Raw genomic sequence first — 27,965 nt, forward strand, 5'->3', positions numbered from 1 at the left:
TGTTTCTCTGGTGCAAAGACCTCTGTTGTACGTTTTAAGGCGGTTTGTTTCAGAGCATGGAAGATACTTCATTCTGTTATGTGGATGGAAATTGTCCACAATTGGAAAGTCACGCCAGGACCAGCGGCCTTTTCTATGTCTTTTTAATTAATTTTGAAGTTCTTGTCCTGGCAAACATTTCTTTGATGTCTATGCTGTGTGGGAGCTGGAGATGAGAAGAACTCTGTTTCACAAAAATCTGGAGGCAGGTAGTGATCCCATGCTCCCATCATTTCATGTTCTTACGAGAACTGGTCCGAGACTGGGAGACGTATTGAGCGTTTCAATCTTAGCCCTTTATGCTTTTTTCATCTTCTGTTATGATCTGAGCTAGAATATCAGGGATCGTGGTCTGGGTGTGGGAAAACAGGTGAAGCTCCATTATCTGTAGATTTGAACACTTGAGCAGTTGAGAAGGAGAAGTGTCAAAGTAATTATAAAAATCCCTGGCAATGCTGGGGCATTCTGGCAACTGTAAATGATGCAACAGTTGCAGAATAAATTACAGCACTTCAATTGAAATATACCCAACTGGTTTAGAGTGTTACATTTACAATGGCTGAAACATTCATTCAAAATTGATCAAGGCGTAGCTGAAACATCACTCTATAAACATAAAAAATATTACCATGACTAAAAAAGTTTAGCTTTTAAAATTGATCCGATTAATTGTCCATAGAAATATTTCTATTTACAGAGATATCGAAAACAGATATGATAACACTCCTGAAATCAAATCAAATCAGTCCCACTAATACTTACAGAGCCCAGGAGGCGCAATCTATTACAATACTCCACAAATGACCGAAAACTAAGCAAATGGAAAAGCCAAGCAAAATGTACAACGCTTCTCCACAAGTGACCCAAAACTAAATCAAAGAAAGCAGAATGGCACAGGGCCACTCCGATCTATTAGAATCGAGATCTACCATTCATCATTCAATCAATTCTTCTGGGCTGTCTGCCGGCGACAATAAATAATTAAACGGAAGGGAGAGGTTTGTTGCTGCAGTGGAGTCATATGTGTCCAGAACCAATTGAGCATTCTTTTGAAGGTCTCACTCGATTCTCCAATTCTGTTCTTTTTTTCATCAGAGCAATTATTCTTTTGCATTAAGCACGCAAGTTCTTCAACATATGCCCAGACACACCAGTCCTGAGTGAGCGTCGTGGGTGCTTGCCGTTGCTTGTTCTCATCATACTCTTCCAACCACAAGTTCTGTAACGACTAGGCCTCCCGTAGAATCCTGAGTCCTCCTTTTTGCCTAATCTGCAATAATTAGCGATGTCAAGGGGTTCAACTAGTGGCCTGTGCTGAGTGAACCATATTATCCACTCTTTCCTGCACTGGAAATCATCGGGTAATTCGTCCTCATCGAACTTGTACTGGATGATCTCGTCCCACCAGCCTGCAAGCTCCAGCCTCTTGAGATTCGCCTGGAAGTCCACATTACCTCGTTGCTTCTGTTTGAAAGCGTCATAGTATCGGGTCTCATTTCCCCGACATTGTAGGTGATATTCTTCTAGCTCTTCCATGGGGGTTTCCATCTTTTTGGGGGATTCCTTCTCCAAAATGGACATGTTCTCCATCTGCTGCTTCAGAACTTGTCCTGCTGCTCTCAGGGAAGGACTTGCCTGGCAATTCTGCACAGATTTTTTCCACCCACTTATATGGATACTGGAAATAGCTACAATAATATTACTTTTCACAATAGTAATCAAATCAAGGTCAGTAACAATAATACTTGTAAAATGATTTCAGACAAGTTAGGCCCAACGTACACCAATACTTTCAGAGTGAGCCCAAACTAAATCAAATGAAAAAGCTAACACAATTTACAACAATACCCCACAAGTGAGCCCAAACTTAGTCAAATGAAAAGGAAGCAGAATGCCAGGGAGACACTTCGAATGATTAGTTCGAAATCTATCTATGATTCAATAAATAGGACGGATATAATCATGCGAGTACCCATGAATGAATGATGTATCAACACTGTAAATCCAGATTATCATAGGATTACTACTATTTTATATTACAGGCCAGAGAAAAAAAATTTGCAACAAGGCTTACGGCAGCTATCAAGGCGTTATTGGGACTTATTTTGGCTGTGCTGCTGTACTTTAAAACAACAACAGCCGAACAACGCTAGAGTACAGTGCTGACAAACTCAGGAATGCCCTCTGGGAGGGCTTCTTCCATAGGTGTGTCAGTGGAACCCAGAAAGTCCCGTGCACTCTGCATGGATCTCTTCCAACAAGGCAACAGTGCCTCCAAGCGCTTATGCACATTTATGCAAGGGGCCAACAAGACTCTAGAGAAGACATCACGTCCTAGAACCACATGACATAACTGATCCCCCCACCTCTTGCGACGAACTGCTCGTGCTACAACTTCATCACCAACCAGAGGGAAGCCAAATGTGATGCAGAAAATAGATTTAGGGTTGCCGGGCTGCAGCTGTTTATTCAACATGCATAGCGTGGCCAAAGAAGCAATAGCCCATCCCCGGTGAACCCCACGGTCTTCCCCCTTTCATATTACAATTTAGCAACAACAATCAATATGACAAGATAGGGTTTAGGGTTTGATATGCTCGTGGAAGTTGAATGCGCAATCAGACTCGACTTCGAACTTGGACAGTTTACAGAAATGGCCAAGCTCATCAGGTTTAGATCCACTTAACCCCAAAAGAAAGCTAGAATTTTTGTTTATGATGGATTTATATAGTCGTGCTTCCTGCTAACGAAAATTATTGTACGGATTTCCCAATAAAAGAACTGGGAACGGAAGAACCTCTTCTTGAAGAGGAGAATTGCTCCAAATGTCCAGGAATTGACTGAGAGCACCCTCATGGACAGAGGCTGGCTGGTTATTCGACCCATCTTTCATCGGCTCTATACAGTCAATATCATGAATTTCACATTCTCTGTTTTTGGTTGCTGTGGGTGCGACTACATGGGATTCAACAGAGCCCATGTCAGTCGTCACATAGGAGGGCTCATCACGTACACTGCAAGATAGCTTGGCGTCCGAGAAAACAGGAAGCAGAAGCTGATCCATCCATTATTCTAACATAATACACACACAATCCTACAAATAACAGGATCATTCAGCTAAGTAATGTTGCAATACATTTGTCCATAAATAACAATGGCTGAAGAGTATTATACCTCAACTCTCAAGTGGAAGAACCTGCAATGAAAGCCGTGAGATGTATATTCCTCGGCCTGCACTTCAACGGGTGTGGGGAAGAGGAGAATGGGTATCTTATAAGGACTAACTATTGAGGGTGCAGAAAACTGACAGAAGCAAAGCTGCCGTGTGAAATTTGGCTTCTCTAAAGCCGGGGAACAACATCATTTTTTTCTTCTCAATTTCCGAAAGCCTTTGAACACACGCACCACTTTATGAATTAGAACCTTCGCGGAAATGTATATATCGTTTTTATATTTAGATGCGTCACAATGTTAGCTTCCTTCGGGCCATATGGTCAAAAGTTGCTTTGTTTTTTTCCTTTAAATTTCAAAACATCCACATCACTTTATATAATTAGGAATTTCGTGGAAAATTGGGTAATAATTCTAAAGTAGTTCATCATTATCATATAGCTAGCCATCTTATGTTATTTTTATGATGGCGATAATATGTTTTTATAAATAATTTAAAATTTATCTTAATTATTATTTTATGAAATATTCTCAATTTTTTTATAAAATTAACAATGTATAAAGTGTGAGTTAGGTATCTTTTTATTAACCATGTATATAGTATGAATTAGGTGTCTTGTTATTAATTATTTAGAATGATGTCAAATTAAAAATGGGTTTTTATAATTATTTTCTTAAAATAGATTTTATTATTATTTTATTAAAATTTGTTTTTTTTTTTAAGCTTATGTTAATTTTTGTTTATTTGTTAAGTTGTGTGAGTTTTTAGATGACTATACACTTAACTTTTTGGATTGAGAAACAATGACAGATGACCCATGTCATCTAAACTTGGGGATCACAGCCAACTTTGGCCATGCCAACCCTTAACATGGTTGACTTTTTGCCCACAAAATTTCGAACAAGTAACCCACTCCCTTAATAGTACACCCCATCACCATTTATGTCTAGGCGATTATATTATTTTTTTAATTAAAATGATTAATTCACAAAACAATATGTTTAAAAAATATTTAAATATGCATTCCATTCCTAGAATCCTTTCCTTTCAATTGAAATAATTGAGATATAAATCAACCAACTTTAGACATATCATTAGTGACTTTGTCCTTTTCATTAATACTATTTATGACATTTGTATGATTTTGCTTAATCCCATTGTATTGTTTTGTCCATTAATACTATTATGATTTTTCTCAATCCCATTGTAGTGTTTTGTCCATTTTATTTCTATGTATTTCTCTTTGTTATTCTATTTCTCTTTGTGAGTTCTTTAAGATCATTATTTTTTCTCTTATTTTTTTCATATGTCCCAATGCGCATTAATATGAAATTTTTATTTAGCTCTCCAAACTTTTTTACGAATTTCTCATCTTTTTCAATAAATCTATAACCATATAAGACTTAACATAGAAAATTTTGAAATTTTCTATTGCATTTTTATAAGTACGCCAATAGGCGTTTTCTTTGTTGATTTGGGGTGGGCAAACACTATTCACCCCAGCCAATGAGAATGCTTGGATTTCGCCCTTCTGACCAATAATATTGTGACATGTGTTTGCCCTTCCACCAATATCATCTTCCCATTTGTCAAAATAAATTTCTGCCCACCTGCCACCTACACCATCTTGTTGTACTTCTCTCCCTTCCGCATTTACTTTTCATGCACATCACGCCCACCTGCAAAAAATCTATGACACGTCATCCCAACTTGCATCCTTCTAAGCAACGAAACTAAATAAAGGAGGGAAACAAGCTCTTAAAGTCTAATTGTCTGCAACTTGCAAACAATTTATGACCCAACCAATTGATAAGAAGAAGACTAAAGATAATGCTTGCCTGGATTGCCTAGCAAATTTCTCTTTCTCTTAGCAGGAGGTGCTTGTACTCCACTGCTATGGTCGGTAGGTAAATCTAGCTAATTCGCCATACCTTCAGCGTTGAATTGCATTGTCTGCCATACCTGCCTACACAACATTGAATTGGAATGAGTTATCGGTGTTCACAGGCCTTCCTCTACTCGCAACCCATCACTTCATTCAGCTGCCAATATATTGTCAGGGGTGTCTTCTTACTTGGTGTTGTTTGAATATGTCAAGTTTATAGTGTCAGAGTTCAAATTTCACAACATTGGGTCGACTGCTTGCTTTCTGAAAATACAAGGTAGCTTCCTCCACCTTAACTAGTAATCCCCCTGAGTTACTACCTCTGCCTTTATCATTTTCTTTAGAAACCTCATAAAACATTTGAATAAACATTTCGATTTTTTTTACTTTTCTATCTCTTCCAACTACTGCTCTAATAGTTTTTCTTTGCTTAACTTTGCATCTGCTTCATCAATTCACCCTTCTTGTCTGGGAGCAAGAGCATTTCTTTTAAGGCCTCATCAATTCGCCCTTCTCATCTGAGAGCAGCAACCTTGCAATTCGCCCTTCTCGCCTGAGAGCAACAACCTTTCTTTTAAGCCCCAACAACTTCGTCTACAGCTTTGCTTTGGTTTTTATTTTGGAAGATAATGGAGTTGCCACTGAAACATTCTTCGTAGTTTGTGTGGGATTATAAATTTCACCTTCAAAATTGTTTGTAAGCACCCTCGATTGATCATATTCTTGCCAACCCAAATCTTTTATTATCTTGGCAAGTTCAGGGCCTCCCATATCTTCTTCGGTTACTTCAATCAATTCATCATCTTTATCGTCTAACCTCAGAAATATTACATCTTGCCTTGGTGATTGTAACTTTTTTTCCACGTGGCCAGGCTTTAGTTTTTTTTTGTCTGCTGGATTAAAGGCCTCCTTAACACCATGGACCCGATGTTCCAATTGTATGTCTCAAAGTTTCTGCATACCTCGTGCCACTACTCTTTCAGGATCTTCCTTCACCTTAACTGGCAATCCCGCTGAGACACTACCTCTGCCTTTATCATTTTCTTTCTAAACCTCTTGAAAAACATTTGAATACACATTTCAAGTTTTCTTTGACTTTTCTATCTCTTCCAATTGCTGCTCTAATAACTTTCATTTGCTTAACTCTACAACTGCTTCATCAATTCGCCTTTCTCGTTTGAGAGCAAGAGCCTTTCTTTTAAGGCCCAACAACTTCTTCTGTAGCTCTGATTTAGTTTTTGAATTTAATGGAGTTGTATTTGAAACGTTCTTAGTAGACTCTTCATGATGAAAGTTTTAACCTTCAGAATTGTTTGTAAGCACTTTCAATTGCTCATTTTTCTCATTACCATTTCTAAACATTTTCCTTGAAACAACGATTTCACCACTTCTCATAGAATGTATCTTTCTATTGTTTTATTCTATAATTTCACTTTTCTCATGGTGTGCCTTGGCTTCAATAAAATAAAAATCCAAGATAAATTTTTGAGTCCCTCATTTACCGTTTCTAGACATTTTCCTCAAAATCACCATTCTACCCTTTATTTCTTTCTCAGTAACTTCTATTACCAACTTGCAGATATCATCATGCTCCATGAGACTGACTTCTCGAATATAAAGAGTAGATTCCCTTGGTGCTTCCTCCATAGTTTTTCTTCACCATTTAAAACAAGTAATCCTCAATCTCTTGGTTCTGAATCTTCTTGTGCCTTTTGTAGTCCATATGAAGTCATGCATCCTTTGCTCAATTTCTCTGACATCTGCAATAGTTGGCCTAACATTGATAATACTTCAAAAAATTGATGTTTCTTGATATGGTTGTGCACTGCAACTTAAATTTAGGTGGCAGAATATACATCCTCAATTTCCATCAAAGTTGGCATCATATTTTGGAATTTGGATTATGTGTTCGTATATGTAACTGACATGAAAGTTCTGATGCATCCTAACATAGGTTGGTAAATGCAACTTATAAGCTAGCTCATCGATCGCTCTACTATTTAAAAAGGTCCTCAAATCTTGGTGTTAACTTGACAGTTAACACATTTTATTGGACAAGGAATCCTTCTGTTTCCCTACAATATACATTTTATCCCCATCTTAAAGGATTGTGATGATCTATGTGGGCTAGCATACAACTTTGCATAAATTTAAGGCCTCTTTATATTTTTATTTTATAATTTCAATTCTTATATTTGATATAGCATTTCCCAACAACTTGCGTTTTTTCTTTGAAAACCTAATATCTCAACATGTCCTTAATGGTTTGCTTGGCCTTCTCAATTTGCTCATCTATGTGAGGCATTTTTTTGTTGAACTTCATATGTTTACCCAAACCTACGAGAAATCTCTTCTGCATTCGGAGGTAACACCTCCAAAGGTAGTTCATCATCACTATCATCTTGAGAACTGCAATAATTCCACATCATAGGGGGTGAAACAAAGTAGTTTTCTTGTTATCAAAATAGAAGTCTGTGATTTGAATGAACACACACCACGCCAAATCTTGAGCCTTTCCCAAGATTAGGGTAGTCCTGTTCACATAACGGATGAAGGAATGTTCACTCCATTTTCACTCATGACCTAGTTAAGCGTGTGGAGAAATGGAGATGTTGGGATTTCAAATTTACTAATAGAAATTTAAACTAGGGTGTTTACTATTGGTTGTTCTCATAGGCCAAAAACCTACAAGAAACAATCAACAAAAACATTAATTGTTTCTTGCATTATAGGTTGTTGTCCCAAAATGGAAATAATGGGTATGAACAAGTTTCTGGTGTGGTTTATGTTCTGGGATGGGTTTTTGTAAGAGATAATCTCCTTAGGTGTGGTTTCTGGTAACATGATGCATGCGATCAGATGACTAGCATAAGTTTTAGAGTACAATGAAAAAAAAATCCTAATCATACTGTTACAGATCCATTTGGGCACATCACTCCCATCATTCAGATCAGTACTATTAGGGCTCGTCAAACCCTAATTCAGTTGCTACATTCCCTAGACAAGTCATCACTTTGAATTCCTCCTTCCCTGAGAGTTTCTTGGCCTGAAGCCCTCCAGAAATGCCTCCTTGAGGGACCAACGCAGCCTTGGTCAGGGGTAAGTGTGCTTCAGTGTAGGTAGGTCCATGTTAGGGTGCTTCCCAAAGCACTTAGGCCCACTTTGACCTGCGCTAGGCGAGATTGAGTGAAATCATCATAGGGTTCTGGGAATATTCTTATCTTCTAGAGCCATATAGAAGATTCCCACACTTGTCATCTCTTATGAGCTCGAAATTGGATAGGGAATGAGTTAAGTAACCTCCTATCCTCACATCCCTTCCTCCATGGAAACTAACCCTAAGTTTGGAAGGACATTCAATACCCTCATTTATGACCAAACCTCTGCCATTTTCCTATAAATTGAGCACTCATCTAAGTGATCAGGGGCTTGACTTTGAGAATTTGTAATGAGATATTGTTGGTGTGAGGTTTGAGATTATAAGCAAGTATTTTTATGCTGTCATATTGTTGTGCTTTTGATGTGATGTTGGTTGGAACCTAAGCTAGAAGAGTGAAAATGGATCGGACTTCATGGTTGTAATTCTTCCTTCTACTTAATAATGTTGTTTACACCTTTTCCCATATTCTTGTCTTTATGTATGATGATTATATGTGTAAATGATTTCGATTCCATTTGCCTATAGTAGATAGATCTCTTGCTTTAATTGGGTTTTGTCTTCTGTTTATGATTGCAGGTACTTGTCAAGCGAATTAAGTTCGAGAAATGGGAGCCATCCAAAGGAGACAAAGGGAAAGTGAAAGATAACAAGTAGGTCATTTTCCTTATTTATCTTCTATAGAGAAATGTTAAACGCTTTAAATATGTTGTTCTAGGTGTAGCTACCCACCTAGGGAAATTGTGCTTATCCGTAGATGAAAAATTCCACATAACAAATTGGCGACTCCACTGGGGAGAAATCATCGTTCTGAGTAGTTTAATTTCATCCTACTACACCCTAGTAGACTTTACTTGCTTCCATTGATCTTGTTTTAGCCTTTTTGAAGAGTTTTTTTGGTAAAAATTTTGCTTGAAATCCCTTAGGATGGCCTCTCTGGCACCAGCATAGGTTTGGTCTAGAGACAGAGCGCTGTAGAGCACCCCTGACTTGAGGACAGTGCTCTGAAGCGCACTGTCTCCCATTCAAGGGTGCACTGATCCTCCTTAGGACAAAAATCCCTCCTGTGTCTTGATTTTACCCAAATTTCCTTCTGTTTTTGCTTGCTGAAAGATCAATGATGCTTGTGTCTCTGAAATCAATTTGTGTTTCCTTTGCTAGCCATACTTTGGCCTTGATTGTTTAGTGTTTATTAAATGATTTATTTATCACTATCAATTCATTTTCAAAGTTGTTTTATAGTTGATTAATCTTTGTTCAAAAGAAAGTGTCATAAAAGTCTTCATTTCTTTCGAAACGGAACTGTCGTAAAGTCTTCATTCTTGCAAAAGATTGATTGATTGTATGTGCATTAGTTTCCTTTTATTCATTCCAACATTAAGGGAATTGAAAAGAAAAACTTGCATTGTGCATTGAAAAAGTTTGTGTGTGCTCATAAGAATAGTTTAGGGAAATTGCATTAGATGTGTTCTTTGTTCTTTGATTAAAAGAATTGGATTGCTCTATCCCTACTAGCTAAGGTTTTCATTGTTAAAATTGAATGAAAAGAATGCTTATCATGTTAGTTGCATTCTAGGAATTTCAAATACATCACCTGGTGAACCTTGAAAGGCAAATTCTTAATCAAGATCAACTTAAAATTAACATCAATTAACCTAATGGAACATTGTCACCTAACGTGAAACGTTTAGGGGTTCTAGTCTAGAGACGTGTTCCGGTGTCGTAAAACATAGCAGTTGTCACTAACTTGTCTGTGATACATTCCGAGTGTGATACCTCATTCCACGTACGTGAGTATATCGTAGCTTGTCCACGTACCTTTGGGTATATAGGACGGTGTTACAATATGTAAAGTATAAATGAATGCTCTCACTGTGCGGTTTCGCATTAGACAATGCTAATACAGATTGGGCCTCCATGTATTTTCGGGTATATATGGGAGGAAAACACCAGGTTGCTATCCATCCTTAGGTAATCGTGTCTTTTGCCTTGTACACTGTGATACACCGAACACAACATTCGGGGAGATTGCTTGCCCGTGCTTCTTGGTTCACCGAGAGGTATTCTGCAGTTCGCAGTTGCTTTGTAAACCTTTTTGCCTAGTTTAACCCTTTTTGTTTATTTCTTTTTTGTAATAAAATCAATCAGCAATTTTGGAGGAAAATCAACCCTTACCCCGTCGTTCGTAGAGAGCAGCGAGTAAACCACCTTTATTGCCCAAAGCTACACCTATCCGGTCGAAGCAGTTTCGTTTGACTGGATCCAGTACTTCACAAACTTTTGGTTCTTCATATTAATTACCAAAAACACCTATATCGGTAAGTACTATGACCCCAGTTACTCCTACGGTTACTGGTACATATGTTACTGGAGTGGAATTTCCACAATTACATGAGGAAACTAGAACTGAATCTAGTGAAACAATAACCCAAGTTGTTCAACAACAAGTTGATTCTCAATCCGAAGTTGTTCAATAAGAAATTAATTCTGAATCTGAATCTGTTCAACCAAAAGTTGATCCTGAACCTATCACTGTTCAATCAAAAGTTACTTCTGAACCAGAAGTTGTTCACGAAGCCCAACCTGAACCTGTTCTTTTACTAGAACATTTAGATCTTGAGGTTGAACAATCAAAAGTTGTTACCATACCGGAAGAACATCGACCAGTACATCCTCAAACATCCGTAATTGTCGAGACTTCCTCTTTACCTCAGGAACAAATACCATAAATATATTACGGGCCTGACGGTGAAATCCTTCCACCTAGTTTGATTTCAATAGAAGAGGAACCTGAGGTAGAATCACCCAGAAATCCATTCCATTTTGGAACTAGACTTTATCTGTATCCTCATACTCCTCATTTTATTGCTCCTTTTGATCTTGATTACTTTCAGACACCCATTGATTCGTTAGGAAATTTATTTGGACATTTGACTATGGCAAAGTCAACATCCCAAACTATACCATCTGTTATAGCTACGCCAGAATCTTCTGTCGAAACCTATTTTATGTTTACTATGACACCTGAGTCACACTTGTATGGTGTTCCATCCATCCCATCGGGTTACTGATATTTATCTCGAACCCACTCAAGTGTTGCTTCTAGCCCTTGGTCTTCACCAATGTTCTCTACAGGAATTCTATCTGGTTCCTCATTAACAAATACCGAACATCTAGACCCACCAAGTCAATATCAAGTTGGTTAATCTCGTTACCATCCTATGTATCCGCTTTACACTGGACTACCCCCATACAGAGAACAATATGCACATTCTCCTTATCCTCTATTTTCTGGGGGGGCAACCATATGTCGGTATACCGTCGTCTTTAGATCGACCTGGAATGATTGTCTGTCAATGGCAGCCAACAATGCCCGTTCAACCTAGGCTTGTGTATCCATCACAACCTATGCAATTTGTCTCATCCATATCTACAACGCCTGTTGTTACAGCTTTACCGAAGTCACAAGCTCAGATTGTCGTATCTCAACTTGTGCAAGCTAGTCCTTCAACCTCAGACCCCCAAGTTTCAGGTGTATAGATTCAACCTTCTCAGGCAGTTTTACAACAACCACTTGTGTGTGGAGTCCAACAACTTCAGGCTTGTTTACTTTTTACTGGAATGACTCAGAATTACATTGGTTTAGTGTATTCACAACCTGGTCAAGCTTACATTGGTGGGCAACAATCATTAAATCAACAACCGTTGTATCAACAACAACAACAGTTGCTTCAACAACCTTGGCAGCCCCAATATCAACAACAACAATTCCAGCAATACCAACCTCATCCTGGACTCGATCAACAAGCCTATGTTGGGTTTGGTTAATAACAAGTTTACCCAGGTCCTGGTCAACAAGCCTATGCTAGGTTTGGACAACAACAAATGTATCCTGGTGCTCAACAACAACCGTACACCATATTTTCTCAACAAACTTACGAAGGTTACCAGTAGTAGATGGCTTATGCTGGTATGAAAAGGCCTATTTCCCAGGCAATCCCATCTTACCCTGGATATGCTCAACCTAACCTCAATAGACAGTTGCCTTTCGTTGTGACACTAGAGTTACCATATCTAAATCGGCTCACCAATAACCCAATTCTTTATGCACCTTGGTGGCCAGTGATTCCTCATAAGTTACTTTCTGATATTCTGAAATTCAATGGAAACCCTAGAGAAGACTCGTCCAACCATGTCATGACTTTTCATTTATGGTGTTCATCAAAATCCTTGAATGATGATTCCAGAGAACGCTTACTGGACTGGCTGCGAAGTGGTACATTGAGTTACCACAAGCTTCTTTTGATAACTTTACAACCTTGGATACCACGTTTTTAACCCACTTCCAGTTACTCATACGATATGAAACTGGAACGAAACTATTAACCAAATTTAAACATACTACTGCTACTCATATCTCTGATCATATTCATGAGTGGCGTTGTTGTCGTTGAATGGTTAAAACTTATGTTCCTGATCAGCTCTTAGCTGAGTGGTTTATAAAATCCTTGCTGCCATCTATCATCGAGGATGTGGCGAAAGGTGGAGTTGTCACTGAAGAGCAAGTAATTGCTCGTGCCCAAAATTTGGACTTAATTTATACATAGTCTGGCACACTCTATGACAAGATCCTAAATGCACCCCGACCAACTTTCATTGTTCCTCCTCCACCATTGAGTAAGGACTCTCATGCTGGTGATGATGTGATTGGTTCTTCGAGCACACAAATGGCAGGTAGACCATATGGTCAAACACTTGCCATTTCCATTCAAACATCAAATTCATTTGATAACACTCTTGCCTCCAAAATCAATGCCGTGTCATTTGACAAAGGCAAGAATGAAAAGAAACCAGGAAGTAGGAAGAAGGGGAAAAACAAGAAGAAACAAAATAATTACCCTCAAGAGAAATCATCTGATTCCTCTCCTTCGGCTAGGAAATCTCATTACCCATGTTTAATCAATAACGATGAGAATTTTACGTGAGATTTTCCTCACCGCTCCGAAGTCTCAAAGCTTCTGAAGACTTCTAATACATCTGCAGTGTTGACTGATCCTTTTCCGAACCCGGAGACACAAATGGTTGCTACAGACCATGCTTCCACTTCCCAAGTGCTTATGCTATCCGCCTCTAAGCCAAAAAATGATATTTTGGTGTCAACGCAAAGTAAAGATCATGGAAATCAACCGTCGTCATCGAATAACTAGGTTGATCAACCTAATCCTTCGACTTTGACTTCGTCTGATCCTATTCCACCACCTATTGCACCAGAGTTAACAAAAAAATCGCCTAAGGGAGTTGTACATAAATCAACATTTAACCCGCAAGCTCGAGCTGCATAGAACTATAACATAGTAGAATATTTGGCTAAGTCACCTTCTGCTATGTCAACGCTTGAGGTCCTTCAAAACTGTCCCTCCCAAAGTAGGCTTTGTTGTCAGCGATTGGTGGAATCGATCTAACTGATTCCAATCTTATGGTTTTTAACCATGCGGGTTATATGCCACAGTTACCAGCACAATTAACATTCCTGATTCAAGTGAATGCCTTGAATAAACTTATTCACTGAACCATTATTGACGAGGGGGCATCTACTTGTATTATGTCTATGAATTGCTGGAAAACACTTGGCTCACCACCTTTTTCACATTCACCAACAACGTTAAAATATTTTTAAGGTCGCACATATACGCCTTTGGAATATTGAGTAATCTGCAAATCGAAATAGGAGGCAAAACAATAACTTTTTAAGTTGAGGTTGTTGACGGACCCCTTGAATACAACATTTTTCTAGTTTGACCGTGGGTCTATGCTATGGTTGTTGTGGTTTCAACATACTTTCATGTGATTGCATTCCCTTGTAAGGCTGGAATCATAGTTATCGACCAACTCGCCTTCTTTGCCTCTAGTTCATAGGCTACTGGAAGCGTTCCGTTAGTTCACGGACCCCTGCTATCACTTCAAAACATTGGTGCAGGTCTCTTCAAAGATCCTTCCCTAATGGGTACTTTTTCACTACCACCACCATCAAACATGGCGGAAGTGGAAAAAGTCGAGACATGCAACATGATATCTTCCACTTCTTCTGACTTAAGGGAGATTACCAATAGTTCTAAAGTTGATAGTAGTAATGAAATCATGTTGTTAAGAGAAATCATCTGATTCCTCTTCTTCGGCTAGGAAAGCTCGTTACCCATGTTTAATCTATAATGATAAGCATTTTACGCGATATTGTCCTCACCGCTCCGAAGTCTCAAAGCTTTTGAAGACTCATAATACATCTGCAGTGTTGACTGATCCTTTTCCAAACTCGGAGACACATACGGTTGCTACAAACCATGCTTCCACTTCCCAAGTGCTTATGCTATCCGCCTCTAAGTTGAAAAATGATATTTTGGTTTCAACACGAAGTAAATATTATGGAAATCAACCGTTGTCGTCGAATAACCAGTTTGATCAACCTAATACTTCGACTTTGACTTCGTGTGATCCTATTCCACCACCTATTGCACCAGAGTTAACAATAAAATCGCCTAAGGGAGTTGTACATAAATCAACATTTAACCCTCGATCTCAAGCTTCACATAACTATAACATAGTAGAAAATTTGGCTCAATCACCTTCTACTATGTCATCGCTTGAGGTACTTTAGAACTATCCCTTCCAAAAGCAGGCTTTGTTGTCATCAATTGGTGGAATCGATCCAACTGATTCCAATCTTGTGGTTTTCAACCATGCGGGTTATACACCACAGTTACCAGCACAATTAGCATTCCTAATTCAAGTGATTGCCTTTAATAAACTTATTCACTGAACCATTATTGACGAGGGGGCATCTACTTGTATTATGTTTATGAATTGCTGGAAAACACTTGGCTCACCACCTTTGTCATGTTCACCAACAACGTTAAAAGCTTTTGGCGGTCGCACATATACGCCTTGTGGAATATTGAGTAATCTGCAAATCGAACTAGGAGGAAAAACAATAATTGTTGAAGTTGAGGTTGTTGATGGACCCCTTAACTACAACATTTTTCTAGGAAGACCGTGGTTTTATGCTATGGATGGCGTGGTTTCAACATACTTTCATGCGATTGCATTCCCTCATAAGGGTGGAATCATAGTTATCAACCAACTTGCCTTCTTTGCCTTTAGTTCATAGGCTACTGGAAGCGTTCCATTAGTTCACGGGCCCTTGCTATCACTTCAAAACATTGGTGTAGGTCTCTTAAAATATCCTTCCCTAATGGGTACTTTTTCACTACCACCACCATCAAACATGGCGGAAGTGGAAAAAGTCGAGACATGAAACATGATATCTTCCACTTCGTCTAACATAAGGAAGATTACCAATAGTTTTGAAGTTGATAGTAGTAATGAAATCATGCCGCTAAGAGAAATCATCTAATTCCTCTCCTTCGGTTAGGAAACCTCGTTACCCATGTTTAATTTATAACGATGAGCATTTTACGCGAGATTGTCCTCACTGCTCCGAATTCTGAAAGCTTCTGAAGACTTCTAAAACATCTATAGTGTTGACTGATCCTTTTCCAAACCCGAAGACACATATGGTTGCTACATACCATGCTTCCACTTCCCAAGTTCTTATGCTATCTACCTCTAAGCTAAAAAATGATATTTTGGTGTCAACACCAAGTAAAGATTATGGAAATCAACCGTCATCGTCGAATAACCAGGCTGATCAACCTAATCCTTCGACTTCGACTTCGTCTGATCCTATTCCACCACCTATTGTACCAGAGTTAACAATAAAATCGCCTAAGGGAGTTGTACATAAATCAACATTTAACCCTCGAGCTCGAGCTGCACAGAACTATAACATAGTAGAATATTTGGCTCAGTCACCTTCTATTATGTCAACGCTTGAGGTGCTTCAGAACTGTCCCTCCCAAAAGCAGGCTTTGTTGTCAACAATTGGTGGAATCGATCCAACTGATTCCAATCTTGTGGTTTTCAACCATGCGGGTTATATGCCATAGTTACCAACACAATTAGCATTCCTGATTCAAGTGAATGCCTTGAATAAACTTATTCACTGAACCGTTATTGACGAGTGTGCATCTACTTGTATTATGTCTATGAATTGCTGGAAAACACTTGGCTCACCGCCTTTGTCACGTTCACCAACAATGTTAAAAGCTTTTGACGGTTGCACATATACGCCTTGTGGAATATTGAGTAATCTGCAAATCGAACTAGGAGGCAAAACAGTAACTATTGAAGTTGAGGTTGTTGATGGACCCTTTGACTACAACATTTTTCTAGGAAGACCGTGGGTTTATGCTATGGCTACTGTGGTTTTAACATACTTTCGTGCAATTTCATTCCCTCATAAGGGTGGAATCATAGTTATCGACCAACTCACCTTCTTTGCCTCTAGTTCATAGGCTATTGGAAACGTTTCGTTAGTTCACGGACCCCTGCTATCACTTCAAAACATTGGTGTAGGCCTCTTCAAAGATCCTTCCCTAATGGGTACTTTTTCACTACCACCACCATCAAACATGGTAGAAGTGGCAAAAGTTGAGACATGCAACATGATATCTTCCACTTTGACTGACTTAAGGAAGATTACCAATAGTTTTGAAGTTGATAGTAGTAATGAAATCACGATGCTAAGCCCTATTGAGCTTGCATAGTAATCAATATTTTTGGCTTGTGCGCCGAACCGAAATCCATCTTCATCAATTGTATGGGTAGATTGTTCATTAGAATATGGTACTTCCTCTGATCCTTTTTCACGTATATTTTCTACTGATGAAGGAATCATCCAATCAATGATGATGGAAGGAGAACCATGGGAAGATTATCATCATCGTTCCCATCTTCCAGATCACATAGAAGATTATTCAAATGAACTTAATCACCCTTCAGTTGTCGATTTCCTTTCGAATTCTATTTTCATAGATACAGTAGATTCCGAGCGAAACTTGTCAAATATCGAAGAAACCATTTCTATCAATATTTCGACCAAACCTAACATTGTAGAAAACATTCATGTTGGAAAATCTTGTTCTCCATCAGAACTTGATATTTATCGTGCTCTCTTTCATGAATTCCGAGATATATTTGCATGGTCATATAAGGAGATGTCAAGAATTGACTCTAGTATAGTTGAACATGAAATCAAAATGTATCCTGATGTCAAACCAGTGTGACAACACCTCCGTCTTGTTCATCCAAAGAAGGTTGTTGCTATTAAAATAGAAGTTGAAATTTTTTTGCATGCTGGTTTCATTTACCCTATTCCTCTTACTGATTGGGTTTCCAATATTGTTCCTGTCATGAAGAAACAAGGGACAATACGAATGTGTGTCGATTATAGGGATGCTAATCAGGCTTGCTAAAAAGACAATTATCCCACTCCCTTTATCGACCAAATTATTGATGAATGTGCTGGATGTGAAATATTCTCATTTATGGATGGCTTTTCCGACTATAATCAGATCAATATCCACCCAGAGGACCAATCTAAAACTACTTTTATTTGTCCATGGGGCACATTCGCTTATAGGAAACTCCCTTTTGGTTTGAAGAACGCAGAGGAAACTTTTGAGAGGGAATGAACTATGCCTTCCATGACATCAAACATATTGTTCAACCATACCTTGATGATTTACCTACTCATTCATGAAAGCGGATTGATCACTCGCAGCATTTGAGAGCTATATTTTTATGGTGACGACACTACAAAATATGACTCAATCCGCACAAATGTGTGTTTTGTGTTGGTTCAGGTTGTTTTCTTTGTTTCGTAGTGTCTAAGGAGGGAATTTGACTCAACCCACTCAAGGTTCAGGCAATTATTGACTTGCCTCCACCTTCCAATCTACTACAGTTATAGAGACTCCAAGGGAAGGCTAACTTTCTGAGGAGGTTCATTCCCAATTATGCTGAAATGGATAAAGGATTTACTCGTCTTTTGAAAAAGGGGATACCCTTCCATTGGGATCAGGTTGTGCAAGCTTCCTTTGATGCTCTTAAAGATACCTTGATTAGAGACTCATTAATGTATCCTCGAATTATCAAACCGACTACCTCTTGTATCTCGTCGCTGTAGATACAACCATTGGAATGGTTTTAGTCCAAGAAGAAGATGGGATTGAACATCCGATATATTATTTGAGCCGCAATCTCAATGACACAGAAGTTAAGTACTCTTACGTCAAAAAGATAAATCTAGCTACTGTTCAAGGTGTACAGAGATTTCGCCACTATATCCTGATCTGAAAGACCACTGTCATTTTGGATTGCAACCCTATGACATATATTTTGTCACGTCAATTCATGGGGGGGAAATACTTAGAATGGATAGTCATTTTGCAGGAGTTTGATTTGGAATTCTTCAAATCCAAATCAAAGAAATCTCTAGTCTTCGTCGAGCTTCTTTGCGACCTTACCTCGAATACCATTGATTCAACATCATAACCATCAATTCTGGATGAGTCTTTGTTCCTGATTTTATCATCTGACTCGTGGCATGGAGATATACTGATTTATCTCCAGACCCAAACTTTCTAGCCTGGTACCTCTCGCTCGTAACAACAACACATCTTACCAAGCCAAAGATTATTTGATCATTGGCGACACTCTTTACCATTGTGGTATCGATACGATTTTACGAAGGTGTCTCACTCATGAGGAAGCCGAGAAAGTTTTGAATGATTTCCATTTAGGTGCTTGTGGTGGACACTTATCTGGTTATGCTACCATGCAGAGAATTCTCTGTGCTGGTTACTTCTAGCCTACCATATTCAAAAATTACATTATTGTCATCAGAAGCTGTCATGCATGCCATATTTATGACCATAAAGCTAGATTATCACTTACACCATTGCATCCTATAGTCAATGTTGGACCACTCACCAAATGGCGCATTGACTTCATGACATGTAACCCCACCTCGGTTGGGGGGCATGGGTATATTATAGTCACCGTTGACTATTTCACAAAATGGGCCGAGGCGATGCCAACATTAAACAACAGTGGCGAGTCGGCTACACTTTTCTTTTTCAACCATGTGGTTGCCCGGTTTAGTGTACCGCAGGCTATAGTTACAGATCATGGGTCGCATTTTCACAATCACATGATGATTGAGTTAACTACCAAGTTAGGACTTTCACATGATAGTTCTACTCCTTATTATTCGCAAGCTAATGGACAAGTTGAGGCCATCAACAAAGTCCTGAAGTGAATGCTTCAAAGAATTGTTGAAATATGGCATCAAGAATATTCCAATTTAATTTGTCCTTGAATTAAATTATGAATTAAAATCGAATTTAGTCTTAACAGCTACTTGGAAATAATTAATTAATTTATTTTAAATTAATTAGCTGGAGAAATTCAAGTTAGAAGTCTTTCCGAAGTAATGCAAGAGTTATCCCTTAAATTAAGGAGATAAGATTAAGTTATATTTGAGTTGTAATTAGTTAACTGAGTTTACTGAGTTAAGTCCAGTTAAATTAGTTCCAAACTATTTGAGGAACTAATAGTGAGTTAACAGTCAGTGGATGCATTAATGCACTCAACTAGTGCTACTCCAGTTAACTAAAGATTCCCTCATCAAAAACTCATGCATGTCTATTCTGAGAAAGACCCAGTTGAGATTAATTTTCAAGGACAATGTAATATCAGTTGTGTGTGTTTTCTCATGGAGAAAACTCATGCATGCAGTCAAGGATTTATCCTTGAGGATTGCGTAGTTTTGAAGTTGGTTTTCCACTTGGTAAGAGGCTAATCATCCACAAGGAACAACGCAAGGAAATAGGAGCTTGGAGGGCAGAGAGGAAGGTTGGAGAGAAGCCAATATTGCCTGTGAGCATTTGTGAGGATTTTACTGAGAGTTGGCTAGCTGTGAGAGCTAAGGCTTTGTATAATTCCTATGTATTTCCACAATGTATTATAACACAATAGTGTGGGGTTTTTAGCTGAGGCTTTCCCCAAAGTATTTTCATGTGTATTGTGCCATTGATTCTTCTTCTTCTAGTTATATTGTTCAGCTCGATCTTTAAGCTTCCGCAAATTGATAGTAGAAGTAGGTTATAGTATTCTTCTTTGATTTATATTGCATTATCGGGTTAACCTATCACAAATTTTCTACATGGTATCAGAGTTGTGAATAGTATATTGAGAAGAGAATTTGAAGTTTGAAGTTCAAGGTTGCAGGTGCAAATCAAATTCATATCATACTTCAAGGTTGGCCAATGGTGTTCTATGGCTTGAGACTCGAGTATGCCTTGGAAGGTAGCTCAGATAGCATGGAAAGATAGAATGGAGGCTGTATTATAAGACAATAACTTGAAGGAATTCATTGATCAAGAAATCTCAAAGCCAGCTTCAACCAATGCCCAAGAGTTGGCTGAGTGGAAGAAGTGTGTGGCGAAGGCGAGATGGATCATCCTTGAGGGAGTTCGAGACCATATTGTCTCGAGTCTCCATGGGAAGGATACTCCATTTTCAATGTGGAAGACATTGAAGGACCTCTACCAGAACAATAACAACTAGAGGAAATTAGCGCTCAAGGATAAGCTTCGAAGAATCAAGATGGAGAAGGGTGGTACTATTTCCACATATCTGAACAACCTCACCACCTACAGAGATGAGCTTGGTAGTGTGGGAATAACTACTGTCGATGATGATATGGTGAGCCTCGCTCTCCTTGGCCTTCCAAAGAGTTGGAATGGCTACCAGGACTCTGTGAATGGAAGGGAGAAACTGCCGGATTGGGAACGACTGTGGTCAGATCTTATGTAGGAGGAGATCGGGAGGAGCACACAAGATGGTTCTTCATCCAAGAATGATGGTGAAGAAAATCTAGGCTTAGCAAGTAAGGCAAGGAAAGGGAAGGGGAAGGCTCCCCATTTCAAATCGAATTCTTCTCATGGAGGGAAGAAGGGTGACATGTCTAAAGTAATATTCTTTAATTGTCATAAGATGGGACATTATGTGACTAATTTCCCATCGAAGAAGTCCAAGAAGGGATCCTTGGAAGGATTGGAAGGTGAGGCATTAGCCTCTTAGTTCGAAATGGACTTTACCCTCATCACATGCATGTTGTCATCGATGATGTGTTTTGTATGGTATCTTGACAGTGGAGCCTCATTCCAAATGACTGGTGATAAAAATTTATTCAGTTCCTTGGAGGAGAAAGACCTCAAGATGTGCATAGAGATGGGTGACGACGATAGGAATAGTGTTTCAGGAGTGGGCACGGTTGCTTTTTAGAGGGAGCATGGAGCTCCTCTCACCATGACAGATGTGATGTATGTGCCTGGACTAAAGAAGAACTTGGTATCAGTCGCGATGTTGGAGGACAAAGGCTATGATTTTGTCTTCAGTAAAGGAAAGGCATTCCTAAGAAACGTATACACAGGTCATACCAAGAGGATAGGGATTCAGATGAAGAATCTCTATAAACTAGAGGTAGATGATTGTGCAGCATTGAGTACGAAAGCAGAATTGGTGCAAAGCCAAGACTTTGGTGAGTTGTGGCACACGCAGTTGGTCCATTTTCATTATGGGGCTTTGAAGATAATGCAGCAGATATCTACAGGACTTCCTAAAGGTAAACTTGAGCAAGTTGACACATGCAAAGGTTGTACCTTGGGAAAGTACACCAAGTATTCCTTTCATGATCGAGACAGTCGAGTAGAGGCTATCTTAGAGCAAGTTCATAATGATTTGTGCGGACCATTATTGATGGCATCCATAGTGAAGCAAAGGTATTATGTGATTTTCATTGATGAATATTCTCATAAATGCTGGATTTATTTCATGTAGAAGAAGGACCAAACTTTCACAAAGTTTTGTGAGTTCAAAGCTTTGGTCGAGAAAGAGTCAGGGAAGAAGATCAAGGTCTTAAGAAGCAACAACGATGGAGAATATGTCTCTCAAGAGTTTAAGGACTTTTGTGCAGTAGAAGGAATTAAACGAGAGTTGATGGCACCTCATAACCCACAACAGAATGGGGTGGCTGAGAGGAAGAACATAACTATTGTAGGGGCAGCATGGGCAATGCTGCATGACCAAGGCCTACCACTTCACTTGTGGGCTGAGGCATGCAACACAACAGTCTATTTGCAGAATAGAAGCTCGCATCGCATACTTGGGATGAAGACACCAGAGGAAGCTTTCTCTAGTAAGAGACCAGATGTGGGTCACTTCAGGATCTTTGGCTCATCGGTATATTTCCATGTGACAAAGGAGGAATGGAAGAAGCTTGAGCCAATAGCAAAGTTGGAGATATTTGTAGGGTACACTGATACACCTCACGACTATCGGGTGTAATTTCCTACCAGCCAGAGGACAATGGTTCGCAGAGATCTCAAGTTTGATGAGCAGAAGGCCATGCGAGTTTCCCTTGAGAAGGAGCTCCAACTACAGGCTATGGAGGAACTGTTGATTCCTAAGGAGGAGGAGCCTCAGACTGATGCAGAGCAACCACATGTAGAGGTTCTAGGAGAGGAGACATCCACTCAAGCAGAGTCTTCCAGAGATGGACAGAAGCGCACAAGAGAAGTTGACATATTATTGGAGGATGCGAGAGAGAATGTGGGAGCACCATCTTCTCAGTGCAGATAGAGGAGGTCACCTGAGAGGTACACTGGATACATGGCCCTTGCTGGGGAATTTGTTGAGATCGAGCCATCTTCCTTTGAGGAAGCAGTGCAACAGCCAATTTGGGTTGATGCTATGATGGAGGAGTATGACTCCATAGTTCGTAACAGTGTTTGGGATGTGGTTCCAAGATCATAGAACAAGTCAGTTGTGAGTTCCCGTTGGCTTTACAAGGTAAAGCAAGCTGCTGATGGTAGTGTGGAGAAGCATAAGGAAAGATTTGTTGCCCATGGCTTTTCATAGGCGAGGAGGACAATGTTGCTGCAATATTTTTCGACAGAGGAGAAAGATGCTGACATTTTGACAAAGGCATTGTCAAAGTGTAAATTCGAGTTCCATAGAGACAGGATCGAGGTGGCAGATAATCCCTTTCTTGATGAGAGGGAGTGTTGAAATATGGCAACAAGAATATTCCAATTTAACTTGTCCTTGAATTAAATTGTGAATTAAAATCGAATTTAGTCTTAACAACTACTTGGAAATAATTAATTAATTCATTTTAAATTAATTAGTTGGAGAAATTCAAGTTAGAAGTTTTTCTGAAGTCATGCAAGAGTTATCCCTTAAATTAAGGAGATAAGATTGAGTTATATTTGAGTTGTAATTAGTTAACTCAGTTTACTGAATTAAGTCCAGTTAAATTAGTTCCAAATTGTTTGAAGAACTAATAGTGAGTTAATAGTCAGTTGTTGCATTAATGCACTCAACTAGTGCTACTCCAGTTAACTGAAAATTCCCTCATCAAAAACTCATGCATGTATATTATGAGAAAGACCCAATTGAGATTAATGTTCAAGGAAAATGTACTATCAGTTGCATGTGTTTTCTCATGGAGAAAACTCATGCATGCATTCAAGGATTTATCCTTGAGGATTGCGCAGTTTTGAAGTTGGTTTTCCACTTGGTAAGAGGCTAATCATCCACAAGGAACAATGCAAGGAAATAGGAGCTTGGAGGGTAGAGAGGAAGGCTGGAGAGAAGCCAAGATTTCCTATGGGCATCTATGAGGATTGTACTGAGAACTGGCTAGATATGAGAGCTAAGGCTTTGTATAATTCCTATGTATTTCCATCATGTACGATAATACAATAGTGTGGGGTTTTTAGTTGAGGCTTTCCGCAAATTATTTTCATGTGTATTGTGCCATTGATTCTTCTTCTTTTGGTTATATTGTTCAACTTGATATTTAAGCTTCTGCAAATTGATAGTAGAAGTAGGTTATAATATTCTGCTTTGATTTATATTGCATTATCGGGTTAACCTATCACAAATTTTCTACAAGAATGATAGAGGTTCATAAAAGAAACTAGAATTTAATCCTTTACTCTGCTTTGTGGGCATATCAAACCTTGGTGAGAAATGCAACTGGATTCACACCCTTTCAATTGGTGCATGGTCTGGAGGAAATCTTGCCAATACAATGTGAAATTTCATCTCTTAAACTCGTGATTGACCTGTTACCCGACACTTCTAATGAAGAAGCACGTTTCTTAGAGCTCATCCATCTAGATGAAACCCATCATGAAGCCGCATTGGCTAACGAAGAACATAAGAAACAAATCAAGGTGCAATACGACATAAATGTCAAGCCTCGCGTTTTCTCAGAAGGAGACCTGGTCTTGCTTTATGATCAGGAAGCTAATAAACTAGGAACAGGAAACTTTGAACCACTATTGATGGGTCCTTACATTATCAAGCGTGTTTTGGCAAAAGGTGCCTACGAATTGGTGGATTATGATGGAATTCCATTGTCGCAGCCCCGAAACGGCCTGTACCTCAAACGTTACTATGCTTAATTGAGTCTAGTAAAATCACTATATATATGCTTTAATTGCATGTGTGTGTGTGAGTGTGTATTTTAGAGTTTTTATGTGGTTAAGTAATCCGATTTGCAATTGTTGCAGATGTCAAAATATTTGGAACCATTTGTTGGTTACGTTGTTGGTGCTAGTCATAGTACGCAGAACCTATCTTCTACAACATGGGTCATTTTCGCTCCAAGTGGCGAGTTAGTGAGTTTTCAAGGGATTTGTATCGGTTGATCGACGAAAAATATCACTGAGTATAGCGCGTTGATCGAACCTCTCTCTGATGCCATTTCACTTAGCATTCACTGAATCATCATTAGGCTGGACTCACAACTTGTCGTACTGCAACTAACAACATTTATACTGTCTGAAACCTAACAATTCTTCTTATGTTCCTTAGAATTTGTCTTTTGGAAGGATATTTTGAGTACATTCAATATCAACATATTTCCAGAAACTTTAACATATTAACTGATTCATTAGTGAACTATGTGTTAAACAGACATTTGTGACACATGTAAAAGTAAATTTTCAATTCACATTGTTAGTTGAATAGGAATGCATATAGCCATATATAAAAACTATGAAAGTAAAAATAGATAGATGTTTTAAAGTTTTTACAAAATTTGTGTCCAAGGCATGTTTGGTCATCTGACCTAAAAACTCAAAATGCATGCAAAAATCAACCTAAGTAGACCTAGTGATGCTCATGATAACAGGTCACAACCTGAGCTATCATACGTAAGAGCCGCATCCAACGACCTGGAACACAAATAGTATGGCGTTGCAGCCCCATAGGTAACTCCTCGATTCGAACATCTGGAATACCAAGGGTTAGTCCCTCTACATGATCCTGCAACTCTGCCAGTGTCTCAACCAAATCCAAATTCTGGAGAATTTCTCTCCCAACATTTCTTCGCACTGGCCCGCCTACCTCCTGTTGGTGCCTCATAGGTCGAACAGTACCAACATCTACATGCATGAGAACAATTTTAGTTTAGTCTTGGAAAATCAAAACACAAAAACATGTAGAAACTTGAAAAATCAAAAAACATTTGGTCAATTTTTTTTTTACCTATAGCACCCCATTGAGCACCCACTAGTAAACTCAACTCTGGATCTCCACGAAAATCCATCCCTGCATATGGATGCTCCTTGATGACAATGTGTTTTCGATTGATCCAACTGGAGAATGCAGTAGAAAATGTAATCGATGACTAACCAGCATGTCTAGCCATCAATTCGACCCACCTCTACATCCGTGGATCTCTAGTACCAGCTACACCTAGTGTCCCATGCTGAGGTTGCATCAATGGAGTTCTCTCTAACGTAAAAGCAATTAAGAGTGATCCATAGCTAAAGTTCTTCGTCTTACCACTCTTTACCTTTTTTAGTTGTTCTTTCAGTGAAGAAAGTACTGCCTCACACTAGTTGAATAAAGTTGGCTCAAGACACTCAAGTGCATACTGCATGTATGATTTGTTCGCCAGATGAAGTGTCATATTGCCTACCAACTTTGTGATGGGGAAAAGGATTGTTCTCATGGGTAAATCACGAATATATTTGATGATTGTCTTTCCGTACTTGCTAGGCTATGTACATGTCCGACAGAATTGTCGAACATAGTCCCTCACTGATTCCCCTCCATGGGAAGAACCTGAAAGTGAAATGGGGGCACCTCGTCTTGGCAACCCTGTAATAAAGTAAACATCATCAATCATAATAAGGACCACTTTATCCCTTATGTGAAATGCCCGATCCGTTAGATCCCATGAATGAACTAGAAACTGCAATAGTTCTGATTGTTGCCTCATTCCGAATAACCTGAAGTATTTGAGCAACCCACAATTTTTGAGGGTCTCAACTGTACCCGGATTATTTAGGGCAACCATGTATTATTCTTCATGCTCTCTTTCTCACCAAGTAATAGACATTCTGATTCGATGAAATCTTGAAATCAAACCATAATCTTAGTTAGGATCCTTTTCATGCAAAAAACTGGAGAAATTTTGGGCCAAACAGGTGAAACAAGTTTGTGAAACTTGCCCAACGCAGCCTAGGCAAGGAGACAGTGCGCTGCAGTGTAGCTAGCCTTCTGTCTGGGTGCTCCCCAATGTAGTTTTCAACATGGAAGCCTGCACTGATACCAGGGTGAAATATTCAAACCCCAGGGGCCCTAAAAACCGTAAAAAATTGCATGAAACTGTAAAAGAATTCCATGAAAAGAAAGAGGAGGGGTAGATCTCCTACTTGGTCTGGACGTCATGAGAAATGATCCACAAAATCTCTCACAATCAACTGATCAAGATCGAGGTAAAAAATAGGGTTAGAGCACAAACGTAATGGTAAATATCAAATGGTGAAAGTAACATGGTAAATTCTTGTTTTTATGTTTATTTCATGATCATTAAATGAGTAAACTTCAGTATTTACCTAATGTTACCAATGAAACTGGTATGTTTGATCCTTTTGGTGTTGCTTTGAATATATTTACAACTGGCTTACAGAATTTGATGTGCATGATCATGAATTGTACTTTGACCACAGAGCATACTTTTATATCTTTTTTGAGCTCTGTTAAACAATGATAGAAAAAGGAACCCCCTTGGAGTCCTCTTTAAGCTCTTTTCAGACTCTCGAAATATGAAAACATTTCCGAGCACTTGTCCTTTTCAGCTCGTTAACAGATTGGAAATGACATCTACTCAGTATAAGTTTAACCCTTTTCCGGACTGAGATAGATTATTTATGAAAAAGGAATACGTTGACCGAACATGGTCAATAGATTCTCTCTCGTATTGTTTTACACTTTTTCGGACTTGAGAGAGAAATATACGAAAAAGAACTTGTGGAGTTTTTTTTTTGTCCCTTTTTAAACTCTGTAAACATGAAAAGGACCGAGTTATCATTGTCGTTAAACTCGTTAAAACATCAAATAGTGACCAACTTGTCCATCATGACAATACTGAGTTTCACCTTCGCTAGACTTGTTAAAAAATCACATAGCAATGGATTCACCCAAAGGGTGGAATTATACAACAAGCATATGTTATCCTCCTTAAGATTGATAAAAAATAAAGAGGTATTGGTCAGCAATGACTGGTGAAAATGAGAAAAGGTGTAAACCACTTTATGGCAGTAGGTCGCTCTTGAACATGACACTTTCACTTCATCACTGTGACTACATGGGTTGGGTTATCTGCTTGATGGTCAACATACCTTGGTCTATCATACCATCCATTATGGTTTTTCAATTCTGCCAATTCA

The 27,965-nt window shown here is 38.9% G+C and overlaps 2 pseudogenes across 1 annotated transcript; both read right to left on the reverse strand.

Annotated features, from left to right (window-relative positions):
• Positions 1–681: 681 nt before the first annotated feature.
• On the reverse strand, positions 682–3,455 carry LOC149199337 (protein EDS1B-like; annotated as a pseudogene). Its single transcript, XR_016253766.1, has 3 exons — positions 3,214–3,455; positions 2,837–3,133; positions 682–1,683 (listed from the first exon to the last, which is right to left on the reverse strand). The product of XR_016253766.1 is annotated as a protein EDS1B-like (transcript).
• LOC149199338 (uncharacterized) lies at positions 1,620–2,706 on the reverse strand (annotated as a pseudogene).
• Positions 3,456–27,965: the final 24,510 nt, after the last annotated feature.

Source organism: Pinus tabuliformis, chromosome 2_1 (genome assembly GCF_031772625.1).
Source record: "Pinus tabuliformis cultivar Carrire ecotype Pingquan chromosome 2_1, CPIR1, whole genome shotgun sequence".
Taxonomy (NCBI): domain Eukaryota; kingdom Viridiplantae; phylum Streptophyta; class Pinopsida; order Pinales; family Pinaceae; genus Pinus; species Pinus tabuliformis.